This window comes from Melanotaenia boesemani, chromosome 14 (genome assembly GCF_017639745.1).
Source record: "Melanotaenia boesemani isolate fMelBoe1 chromosome 14, fMelBoe1.pri, whole genome shotgun sequence".
NCBI classification, from domain to species: Eukaryota; Metazoa; Chordata; class Actinopteri; order Atheriniformes; family Melanotaeniidae; genus Melanotaenia; species Melanotaenia boesemani.
The window spans coordinates 28,139,574-28,153,068 of NC_055695.1; the positions used below are offsets into that span (position 1 = coordinate 28,139,574).

At 45.4% G+C, this 13,495-nt stretch overlaps 1 long non-coding RNA gene across 1 annotated transcript; it reads left to right on the plus strand.

The window, feature by feature from the left end:
• Positions 1-12,188: 12,188 nt before the first annotated feature.
• Positions 12,189-12,794, plus strand: LOC121653751. The gene is made up of 3 exons (XR_006012849.1): positions 12,189-12,373; positions 12,446-12,598; positions 12,670-12,794. It is a non-coding gene; the product is annotated as an uncharacterized LOC121653751 (long non-coding RNA).
• Positions 12,795-13,495: the final 701 nt, after the last annotated feature.

The following is a 13,495-nucleotide window of genomic DNA, read 5'->3' on the forward strand; positions in this document are numbered from 1 at the left end:
ATTATGAAATGCAATAGAGCTACCAACCTAGTGGCTTATGGAGGAGGTAAAATTGAAACAGCCGGTTTTGCTACACTGCCTCTCTGCCTAGATGGACAAGAACAAACTCTACCTTTTTTCCTGGTGGATCGCAATGTAGTACCACTACTGGGATTCCGTGCATGTGTGCGCCTAGGACTTGTCACCTTGAGCCCCCATGTCCACCAGATCGGTACAGAGACGTACGCAGACTTTATCAAAAATGTCCGCAAAGAGTACAACGATGTTTTCAGTGATGAGCTTGGAGACCTCCCCATAACATACTCCATGACTTTGAATTCAGCAATACAACCAGTTGTCCGTCCAGCACACCGCATCCCATTGGCCATGCGAGCACAAATTAAGGCAGAACTCGATAACATGACAGACAAAGGTGTCATTACCACAGTCTCTGAGCCCACGGACTGGGTTTCGTCAATGGTCGTGGCACATAAAAAGGACAAGGAGGAGATAAGGCTGTGCATTAACCCCAAGGACCTGAACACTGCTTTAAAGAGACCCCATTACCCAATGCGCAGTGTCGAAGAAGTTGCCACCCAAATGTCAGGTGCAACACTGTTCTCAGTGCTCGATGCAAAAAGTTCATTCTGGCAAATAAAACTTGATCACAAGTCGTCGATGCTGACCACATTTAGCACACCTTTCGGGCGCTATAGGTTCTTGCGCATGCCATTCAGCATCAACTCAGCAAGTGAAGTCTTCCAGCGCTCAATGGAACAGCTATTTGCCAGTTACCCCTGTGCTATCATAGTCGATGACATCATCGTGGGAGGTCGCGATGCTGCGGAACATGACGGTAATCTCAAGAAAGTGCTTGACCGCGCAAGAGAAATCAAACTCAGACTAAACCCCCACAAGTGTAAGTTTCGCCTAGACCAAGTTTGCTATGTGGGACACATGTTCACAAAAGAAGGTCTCAGAGCTGACCCTACAAAGACTGAAGCTATCATAAACATGCCAATCCCTCAAGACCCCCTTGCTATACAACGGTTCCTTGGCATGGTGAACTATCTCGGGAAGTTCATTCCAAATCTTAGCAACATTGCAGCACCACTCCGACAGCTTACTCACAAGGACACCGCCTGGCACTGGTTACCACAACACCAACAAGCATTTGACCATCTCAAGTCATGTTTATCCAGCTCACCAGTCCTATCATACTTCGATGTAAAAAAGCCAGTGACATTAACCTGTGATGCATCTCGTTATGGACTGGGTGCTGCATGCTTACAAGATGAAAAGCCAGTGGCATACGCATCTCGCACGCTCACGGACACAGAGACGCGTTATGCACAGATCGAAAAGGAGCTGTTGGCAGTAGTTTTCGCGTGCACCAAGTTTAGAGACTCCATCTATGGGAAGCCCACAATCGTCGAAACAGACCATCAGCCCCTTGTTACTATCCTGAAAAAGCCCATTCACACTGCCCCGGCTCGCTTACAGAGGATGTTACTGCGGTTACACGCTTACGACATCACTCTAGTCCAGCGATTCTCAAGGTGGGGGGCGCGCCCCCCCCAGGGGGACGTGGCGCCATGAGAGGGGGGGCGCGAGGCTTGAGGAAAATGCAGTTGTGGAACTAATATTTTTACAGTAGACAATACGGACTTTTTTCGGGGTTACACTCATCAAACCAGGTTTCCATGGTAACAACCATAGCGACACAGTAACAGTAACAACACAGCGAGCGGAAAGCGGGAGTAGCCTCGGCCTTCACTGCACAGACGAGAGGCATGGAGAAATATGTAAGAGGAATGAAAAGAAAAACAGGCAACAATTCAGAACCTATGACGACAGAGAAGGGAGATCATGTGAGGTCCACTGATCAGCAGCCTAGATCCAAGACAAGGAAGTATAACGACAGCTACCTTGCTCTTGGATTTACAGTGAATACTGTGGGAGATGAAGAGAGACCTGTATGTGTGTTATGTCTGAAAACACTGGCAAGAGACAGTATGAAGCCCAATAAATTAAAACGACATCTGGAGACATTACATCCCAGTTACAAAAGTAAACCCCTCGAGTTTTTTCAGAAAAAGCTTGACGATTACCGCAAGCAGGAAAGTCACCTAAAAAAACAACGTCGACACCAGTAAAGCACAACTGGCCTCGTACAAAGGTTTGCGTACAGAGTTGCTAAGTGTAGAAACCCACACCATTGCTGAAGAGCTCATACTTCCAGCTGCATTAGATATGGTCTCGCTATGATAGATGACAAACTGCGCAGCAAAACTGAGAGCTATCCCCCTGTCCAACGACACCATTGCAAGACGCATATGTGACATTTCAAATGACTTGGAAGATCAACTCATTGAAAAACTGCAAGACATCCGTTTTTTCTTTACAAGTGGACGAGGCTACAGATAGCAACAAAAACTGTCTGCTTATTGCTTATGTCCGCTTTGTGACATCAGACTCGCTGAGTGAGGATCTGTTGTTCTGCAAGTACATCGCAAACAGGGCAACGGCACTGGAAGTATTTAACCTCATTGACGGATACTTGACAGACACTGGACTGAAATGGGAGAACTGCGCCGGTATTTGCACCGATGGAGCGCAGACGATGGCAGGGAAAAAGTCAGGTCTGCAAGCTTTGATCAAGAAGGTCTCGCCAAACGCACAATGGACGCACTGCATTTTACACAGAGAAGCGCTCGCAGCAAGACATATGAGCCCTGAATTAAACGAGGTGATGACCGATGTTATTAGCGTTGTTAATTTCATCAAAACAAGACCGCTGAAAGCACAGATGTTCTCTGCACTTTGTGAGGAGATGGGAGCGGAGCACACAGCTGTGTTATTTCACAGCGAGGCTCGGTGGTTATCGCGGGGCAAAGTTCTATCACGAGTGTTTGAGCTCCGTGAAGAAATCCGCGTGTTTCTCGAGGAGGAGCGCATGTACGAAGTCGCAGCCAAGTTTGCTGATGAGCGCTTCATGATGAAACTGGCCTATCTCAGCGACATATTTGGGAAGCTGAATGACTTGAATCTTCAGCTACAAGGCAGAGACCAGCACCTTCCTCACCTGGCAGACAAGATCAGCTCCTTCACTAGGAAGCTGGAGATGTGGGACAAATGTCTTCAGAAGGGTAAATATGACTCATTTGAAAATCTGAGTGAGCATGTTGAAGCCATGGATTTGGATGCTTCTGTCATCATCCCATGTCTAAAGGAGCACATCTTTTCCCTGAGGGGATTCTTTCAGAAATACTTTCCAGACAGCAGTGGTCAGTATGACTGGGTGAGAGATCCCTTTAATGCTGCAGCACCTGCTGATTTCAGCGCTGCTGAAGAGGAACAATACATCGAGATGACATCTGACTCTTCCCTGAGACTCAAGTTTGCATCACAGACATTGAGTGAATTCTGGATTGTTGTGGAAAAAGAGCATCCCCTCATTGGACAGAAGGCTGTGGGTATTTTACTTCCCTTTGCCACTTCCTACCTCTGTGAGATAGGCTTTTCTGCTGTTGCCTCTTTGAAAACAAAGTACAGATCTAAGCTCAACATTGAGCATGAATTACGAGTGGCAGTAACAAAGTTGCTACCTCGTTTTTGAAAAGATGTGCAGTGAAAGCCAGGCTCACTGCAGCCACTGATCATGATGACAGACTCAAAGAGAGTGAATCTCACTACCAAAATACTGCACTTTTTGTTTGTCAGACTTAATTTTATTTCTTATTGTTAAGCATAATGATAAGCAACGTAAGCCTATTCAATTAACATTTATTTGTTTATTCAGGGAAATTATAAATGTTACTAGATTTGTCAGTGTTTTGAAAAAAGATGTTTATATTCAAAATTTTGATGCTGTTAATATTTGTTGCCAAAAACTTGCCCTTGTTCTTCTCGACACTTTGTTCTTTTGAAGATAGCAGTGAAGAACTGGTCATCAGATTACAATTGTAATACACAGTCTTCATAAATGTTTACTATTCTTGTTGCACAAGTAAACTTTATTGTTATAGTTTTGAAAAAGTTCTGGCTGATGGAGCAACATGGAGACAAAATCTCCCTAAACTGGTTGGCCAAGCCATTTTTTCCATTTCATTAAAAAAAGGTTCTGAAATGTTTGCGAGGAACCACTTTAGTGGTATCTGGCATTACTTGAGAAGTGTGCACGCAAATGTGAGCACCATCATACTTGTATGTATGGAGGTTTTTCTTTTTTCCATTAAAAAAGTTTAACACCAAGCGTTAATTTTTACATTCTCATCGAGAGGGGGGGCCCTGGATGTTTTCCTCCTCCAACGGGGGGCTTGGAAGAAAAAGTTTGAGAACCACTGCTCTAGTCTATGAAAGGGCAAATACATGTACTAGCTGGATACCCTATCACGAGCCCCGAGCAGCAGTGTCCTCTCAAACAAAAAGTGCAAATGATGAACTTTGAAGTAATGTCCGTCAGCTACATCTCCACTGCCAGGCTGGAGGAGCTTCGAGCCCACACAGCAAAGGACCAAGTTCTACAAACTCTCAGCACTGCCATTCACAACGGTTGGCCTAACAAAGAACGTCAAGTTCCCCTCTCTGTCCGTCCATTTTTTCCCTTACAGAGATGAGTTTAGTAGTGGAGGATTGGCATCGTTATCAAAGGTCTCAGAACCGTAATCTCAGACTCCCCTACGAAAAGAGTACATCAACATAATGCACAGAGGCCACCCAGGCTTAGAATCCACAAAGCGCAGAGCCAGAAGCACAGTATTTTGGCCGACAATGAACAAAGACATCACAAAAAGAACTGCTTCTCCTGCTCAGTATGCAACAGCACCCGACCACACCAGCAGAAGGAACCCCTACAACTACATCCAGTTCCTGCCCTGCCCTGGTCTACAGTCGCCACAGACATGTTCGAGTGACATGGACAACAATACATGGTGCTAGTCGACTCATACTCAGGGTGGTTCGAAATCGACCTTCTCCGGGACACGTCTTCAGCCGCCGTAATCACAAAGCTCAAAAGACATTTTTCTGTCCATGGAGCACCTCACACCCGATTTCCGACAATGCAAGGCAATACACCAGTCAGCGTTTCAAGAGTTTGCTGAACAGTGGGCCTTTGTCAGTATAACCAGCAGTCCTGAATACCACAGTCAAATGGACTAGCTGAACGGGCAGTCCGCAGCGCGAAGCAGCTAATGGAAAAGTCTCATAGAGACGGGACAGATGTTTTCCTCAACCTACTAAACATCAGGAATGTCCCCTCGTGACAAAACATTAGGCTCACCTGCTCAACCGCCTTATGTCCAGACAGACACGTTCAACTTTTCCGGGTCAACACCACACTGCTAGCGCCAGCCCCAAAGAACGCAAAGCAAATCTCTACACAACTCAAAAGAAAAGACTCACTCAAAAGCAATACTATGATGCAACAAGTCGCCCACTAAAGCCACTTGCAGAAGGACAAGTCGTCAGGTTGCAGACGGACCAAGGGACACGACCGCCTTGGCACAGTGAAGCAGGTATGCAGCGGAGCCACGCTCCTACATTGTTGAATCCAACGGAGGCGTCTACAGGAGAAATCGTCGCCACATCCTGCCGGTTGCCGAGCCACCACCCAACAGGTTGACCCTGCGGATCTCAGTTCCCAATCAACTGACCCTGCCACGCCGGGCACTCTTTCCCCATACACCACAACCCCGGCAAATACCTCAACACCACCAATGCCCACTCAGCATTCCAGTGAGCTGCAGATTCCTGCAGCTTGCTTTTCCAACAAGGTGTCACCCAGTAATGCCCCCTATGTAACACGTTCAGGCCGCATTTGTAAACCTAATCCAAAGTACAGCGTGTGAACTATGAACTTGAAAAAAAAAAAAGAAAGAGGTTAGGTATTGATACAGTGGACCCTAGTCTTACAAGTCCAGTATTTTTCAGTTTGAATATTTGACAACTTTTGTGTTTATTACAAGTACATTGGAATAAGTTTCGTTCTGTAAAAAAAAAAAAAAAAAAGAAAAAGAAAGTGGATGTTTGTTTTATACATAAGTACATTTTGATGGTTCTTTACAGATTAATGTCGAGACAACCGCTAATTTCTATTGCTTGAAGTAATGTTGCAATATTAAGACACTGGTATTGTTATTTTCATCCATATAGCATATTTTGATTTCTTACTGGAGCACTAGCTAAAAGGAGAGGATGTAGATCATTCTGGTGAATGATATGTTTATGCCATGTGTGGACTATAACAGATACCGTACTTGCTAGAAGTGCGCATGCTCAATATGTTACGTTTTTATGCTCACGACTCATGTCTATACGCCACGTTAACCAGTTGCTGGCAGTTGTAATTAAAACGATTAAACTACAGCACGGTCTCCTCGCTCATTTCGACACTTGGTATTACTCCAGGGTGGCCTCCTTCAGCTGTAATGCCAGGGTAAACTCTTTGACCTACTTTTTACTGTGCCCACATGGCAGGCAGCCAGTCATTGTGACTGACTATGATACCATAACAATATTAATATAAAATAAAAAATTAGACTGATATAAAAGGAATAAGATACAGTAATCCTACCTGGTGTTGAGACATGACTTTTAATACAAGCTTGAAAAAAAAAAAAAAAAAGACAAAAAAGTTGTTTTCATGAGACAATAAAGCCAATGATTGCTGTCATGGCAGCAAAGTGTTTATGTGGGTGGCAGGTCAGTGAAACCAGGATTCCAAAGGTTAAAGGTATCCCTCAGATGATCTGTCCGTTATATGTGAGTTATTTGGAAGTCACGTGGGGAAAATGCAGTGCATCAGACTTCAGTCAATGAATAACCAGGCAATAATTTCATATTGGATTTTTCAACTATGTATTGAATCTTCAGTAATCTCGTGCTCAACAATAAACAGTGTCAAGAGGTCAAGGTTGGAGCCAGACATGAAGAGACTCAAATACATATCTGGCAAGATATTACTGTTCATAACTGCACAGACACTAATCATTTGGCCACCAGCACATTCTGGCAATTATAAGAAAGTTAAATAGATATTTAATCAATGTTCAGCTGAACATAGATTACTCCACTTGATTTTTATGTCATTTATCTATAAATAAAATGTAGTAATCAGGGTTTAAATTACAGCGGAGCTAAGAGGAGTTCAGCTCACCTGAAAAGCAGAAGAGCTCCCCTAAAGACATTCAGCTGATACTTTGGGGAAACCCTACAAATTGTCCACTTTCAGATTATATTTAATTTTTCCATAAAGCTCCAGATGTTTGTTTGTTTTTTGTTTTTTTTTAAGAATGCATGTAGCACCATCCACTATGTTAGCAACGATCTTGTGAGGCCTTAGAGCATCTTTATAAATAAAAAAGTTTTTCTTTTCAATAATCTAATTTGTTCAAGATCCACTTGGAATGACAAGGGGTCTTTTCATTGTTATTATGCTAGTCATAGTTTGACTGTCTCAATTTTAATTTAATTTTTCCTGAAAATTTGCCTTTGAGGTCTGCGGGTGGACTGGATTCCTGATGGATGGAGTCTTCTTGTATCAATACTGCTGATCAGGGATATGGATACATGATAACAACCTACTGTCCCTTAGAATGGGCCGATAATTACTGATAATGTCCATTCAATCGAGTGAGAACGTCTGAATCGGGATCCAATTCAAAGTGAGCGCATCATTTGTAGTTCAGCTTCCTACTATACTTCCGGTCATTACCTATTTTAGCAGTGAACTGATAATAGGAGGATAAAAGTATCTTTTCAATCACATAAATGAAACAATCCTCGAGTTAGTGGTCAGTTTTCATTCAAGATGATCTGATCATGTAAAAGAAACCACACAAAAAATTACATTATTAGAGACCAAAACGTTCTCAATGCAGCATATTTAAATCAGTGAAATTATGATAAAGATATAAAAAAATAATAATTAAAAAAAAATCTGCTTTTTATTTTTTGTGTGTGTTTTTGTGTTCAATGTCACAGACCACTTTGGGCCCCCAGGTACCCTTCTCCCGTGGGTCAGTCCGAGCCTTAAAAGCGGCTCAAACACTTTATAGTTTCCCAAAAATGGCAAATCCCACAAAGACTGACAACAGTTTGACGGACGGACGGGCAGACAGACAGACAGACAGACAAGCAGACAAGCAGACAGACAGACAGACAGACAGACAGCCAGATAGACAGATAGACAGATAGATAGGGAAAAAAATCTGAAAGGATCCAACATCTACCTGAATGTGCATTTAACAAAAAGGAACGCAGACATCGCCAAGAAAACACGTACCTGGACCTCTAACTGCAACGTTTTCATATAGCTGAATGGAACTCTGGAAGAGGGAAACTTCTCATCAGAGACATTCAGGTGCTGGAACAAGTTGGAAGCAAGGTATGGCTTAATTCCAGTCAATTACATCATCCAAAATTATGATGGACAATGAAATACACAAATCAGATATGACTGGGAACAATAATCAGAAAGCCCATGTTGATGTTGCTAGCATGATGGACTTTGACTATGATTATGACTGACGGGATATTCAAATGCAGGCCCAAGCGTGTTGTGAGGGTCTGCTGGGAACGTCTGGCAGAGTCCCCTGTCAGAAAGAGTTTCAACTCCCATCTCCGGCAGAGCTTCAACCATGTCCTAGGTGAGGCGGGGGACAGTGAGTCTGAATGGGCTGTGTTCCGTGCCTCTATTGTCGAAGCGGCCAGCCGTAGCTGTGGCCGTAAGGTCGTCGGTGTCTGTCGTAGCGGTAACCCCCGAACTCGTTGGTGGACACAGGCAGTAAGGGATGCCGTCAAGCTGAAGAAGGAGTCCTATCGGGCCTTTTTGGCCTGTGGGACTCCAGAGGCAGCTGATGGGTATCGGCGGGCTAAGCGGAGCGCGGCTTCGGTGGTCGCTAAGGCAAAAGCTCGGGCGTGGGAGGAGTTTGGAGAGGCCATGGAGAATGACTTCTGGACGGCTTCGAGGAGATTCTGGTCCACCATCCGGCGGCTCAGGAGGGGAAAGCAGTGCTCCGTCAACACTGTGTACAGTGGGGATGGGGGACTGCTGACCTCGGCTCGAGACGTTGTGAGGCGGTGGAGGGAATACTTCGAAGACCTCCTCAATCCCACCAACACGTCTTCTGATGAGGAAGCAGAGTCTGGGGTAGCTGGTGCTGGCTCGCCTATCTCTGGGGCTGAGGTCTCTGAGGTGGTTAAAAATCTCCTTGGTGGCAAGGCCCCGGGGGTGGATGAGGTCCGCCCAGAGTTCCTTAAGGCTCTGGATGCTGTAGGGCTGTCTTGGTTGACACGCCTCTGCAGCATCGCGTGGACATCGGGGACAGTCCCCCTGGACTGGCAGACTGGGGTGGTGGTCCCCCTCTTCAAAAAGGGGGACTGGAGGGTGTGCTCCAACTACAGGGGGATCGCACTCCTCAGCCTCCCCGGTAAGGTCTATTCAGGGGTGCTGCAGAGGAGGGTCCGTCGGATAGTCGAACCTCGAATTGAGGAGGAGCAGTGTGGTTTTCGTCCCGGTCATGGACCAGTGGACCAGCTCTACACCCTCTTTGGGGTCTTTGAGGGGGCATGGGAGTTTGCCCAACCAATCTACATGTGTTTTGTGGATTTGGAGAAGGCATTTGACCGTGTTCCCCGGGGACTCCTGTGGGGGGTACTCCGGGAGTATGGAGTGCCGGACTCTCTTGTAAGAGCTATCCGGTCCCTGTACGACCGGTGTCAGAGCTTGTTCCACATTGCCGACAGTAAATCAGAATCGTTTCCAGTGCGGGTTGGACTCCGCCAAGGCTGTCCTCTGTCACCGATTCTGTTCATAACTTTTATTAACAGAATTTCTAGGCGCAGCCGAGGTGTGGAGGGGATCCGGTTCGGTGGCCTCAGGATTGGGTCTCTGCTCTTTGCGGATGACGTGGTTCTGTTGGCTTCATCGGGACGTGATCTTCAGCTCTCACTGGAGCGATTCGCAGCCGAGTGTGAAGCGGCTGGGATGAGAATCAGCACCTCCAAATCCGAGACCATGGTCCTCAGCCGGAAAAGGGTGGAGTGCTCTCTCCGGGTCTGCGATGGGGTCCTGCCCCAAGTGGAGGAGTTTACATATCTCGGGGTCTTGTTCACGAGTGAGGGAAGGATGGAGAGGGAGATCGCCTAGCGGATCGGTGCGGCGTCCGCAGTGATGCGGGCTCTGCATCGGTCTGTCGTGGTGAAGAGAGAGCTGAGCCAAAAGGCAAAGCTCTCGATTTACCGGTCGATCTACGTTCCTACCCTCACCTATGGTCATGAGCTGTGGGTAATGACCGAAAAAACAAGATCTCAAATACAAGCAGCCGAAATGAGTTTCCTCCGCAGGGTGGCCGGGCTCTCCCTTAGAGATAGGGTGAGTAGCTCGGTGATCCGGGAGGGGCTCAGAGTAGAGCCGCTTCTCCTCCACATCGAGAGGAGCCAGATGAGGTGGCTCGGGCATCTGGTTAGGATGCCTCCTGGACGCCTCCCTGGTGAGGTGTTCCGGGCACGTCCCACCGGAAGGAGGCCCTGGGGCAGACCCAGGACACGCTGGACAGACTACATCTCTCGGCTGGCCTGGGAACGCCTCGGGATCCCTTCGGATGAGCTGGTGAATGTGGCCGGGGAGAGGGAAGTCTGGCTTTCCCTGCTTAGGCAGCTGCCCCAACGACCCGACTCCAGATAAGCGGAAGAAAATGGATGGATGAATGGATGGATGGGATATTCAAGATCCAGAATTGGTCCAGGTAATAACTTTTTTAATCATATTGACAATAACTGCTATTATTATACACACGTTGAATGTTATTATTTATGTCTGGTAATCCCGCGCATGCGCACTACGCTGGAGGGCAAAAAGCTCTGCTTTCGTGATGACCAAAACATTGTAGTGTACAAGTATATCGTCATTTTGACCAAATCTGTTCACATAATGAAAACTAAAGATTTAGGTATTACTAATTTAGATCATCTTTGTGCAGATGATCGCGAAAGGTACAATGCAAAGCTAACTGTATTTAGCGAAAAGCTTACAGACCCATTTAAAATAGCTGACGATCTATGGGTTGACAGTCCTCAGAAATGACCGCCAGTACAGTATGGCGATATCTACAACTACCTCATTAACACGCCAGGAATTTATACAGCAGAGGCGATGAAGGCATACAAGTCACTAGATGGCTATAACTTCTTTGTGTCTGGACATGTGGGGCAGATATTGTACCACAGCAATGAACACATGAACATAGTGTGTTTCTTAAAGTGTGCCGTAATGCCATCGCAGAAGATAACCGACAAGAAACGGAAGCATCAGGTGTGGATCTGCTTGGAAAAATTAAAAGGCCACGTAGTGTCTGCCCACTGCACATGCAAAGCAGAGTAAGAATTCATATCCAGTCGCATTCTCCTCATGGCTGTTATCCACTGCTTTCGGCGTTTTACATCCGCTGGAAACCTATTAAATTTGACATGACTGTCCTTCTTTCGTCTATTTGTGCAGCCTACAGCGCTACACGTGTTAACCATACTGATTTAATAATATTTCAGGGCGAGTTTTAGATTTAGTGTAACTTGCTGTCAACTTCACGTCTTCTGACAGTGGAGGGCACCGGCTTTTTTGCCCTCCAACTGGAAACTGGGTCAAAGAGCAAGTGGGCGTGATGTCACTCGTCAACGTGCCTAAAGAGAGGGTCAGTTCAACACTAACATCAGTATGAATTGTAACATTTCCATCATTCACTTCAACAGTAAAAGCTTGTATGCCAATTTCTGTAACATCAGACAGTATTTGTCAGTTTCCCACCACTTCAGTATCAGTGCAATAACAGAGACTTGGATACAGGGGCGCTGCTTGAGATTTTGGGCCTCATGAAAAGAAACTGAGTGGGCCCCCCCTCCCCCTGAAAATTTTAATAGTGTAATACATCCAATTGGCAATTTTAATGCTATTTTGACCATTAAATAGCATTAAAAGAAATTAAAAGAAAAACATGACAGGTTAGTTGGCAGGAGAAGCACTAAAAATACAATGAAGTTAATTTAGATTCAATTATTTGCTGCAAGACGGATACTTCATATTTAAAAACCCTTCTATCTTTTTTTAAATACTTAAACAATTAATAATCTCATGATAATTACAAAACAAATTACAAATACAAAACTTAAATACAAAATAACATCTTCCATGAAAATGAAATTGTCATGTTTTGGTGTGTGTCTGAGTTTGCAGGTCAGGGTGAGCAGGTTACCATGGGGACTGAGGGCGGAGTCTGGAGCCACAATTGCTGCCACCTGTCTCACATCAGCAGGCTCATTATCTAACTCTACTCCCTGCTATTTAGGGGCAAGCAGGAGCTCCAGTCTTCGCCAGATTGTCACACTTTACTGCGTGGTAACCAGGCCATTTCCCAAGTCTTGTGTCTTGTTCTCAGTGAAGACTCTCTTTAATATCTGTATTCCTCAGCTCTAGATCTCGATCCCCTGGATAACCACAGCACCCAGGATATTAACCAACTGCTTGCCAAGCCGACTGCCTGCCTGCTCGCCCTGCCTGCAACCGAACACTCTCACCACCTCCCGGTTACCCCCTCCAGCTCTAGCCTTTCTCTGGAATTCAGTAAGCCGCAGCCACAACAGATATCATCAGGCTCTTTGTCAGACCCACACTAATCCTCAGTCTCTTCACAGAAAGACCCACCGGACCTGGACCTTGCCACTCACAATCACTGTAATAAATATTGTTTGCATCTTACCTCATCTCTCCGAGTGTTACTGCATTTGGGTCCGGTTCCTGGTACTACGGTCTCCGACCGTGTCAGAAATGCATTTATAATCTGTGGAGAAACACATCAAAAACACCATCAAAAACAAAATGGCCACTCATTTTTTTATGATTCATTAGGTGCGTCCCAATTCAGGGTCTGCACACTCCGGAGTGTGCAGACTACGTAGGCTACAGAGTGTCCTCCGTAGTCTACACACTTCGAAGTCTGCTTAAAGTTTGTGATATGGGACAGTCTACCTAGTCAACAAGAATTTCCCATAGCAACAACACAGGACGTTGAATCACTTAAACCTCTGAAATTACTCATAGGACACTTCAGTGGGCGGACCGGTAACACTGACAGTAAAAAAAAAAAAAAAAAAAAAAAAAACCCCGGTTTGAGGCTCTGTTGTTTTCCAGCCGGTACACACTTCATTAACCCCTTAAAAGTCCTTGAATATCAAATGTTACCGAATTTTAATGTCACCATTTAACAAACATGCTTTAAATGTACTTGGTTTTCTAGCGTTTATACTAAAGTGTAGTTAAAAAAAAGCACACTTTTTTTTAAATAAAACTTTATTTAAACTTAATACGATTCTGCTGATTCGCCACCATCTAGTGCAGGGGTGCCCAAGTTCGGTCCTCGAGATCTACCATCCTGCAACTTTTAGATGCAACCCTTCTCCAACACGCTTGAATCAGAGGTCATCTGCATGTCATTCAGCTCTGCAGAGGCCTGGTAACGAG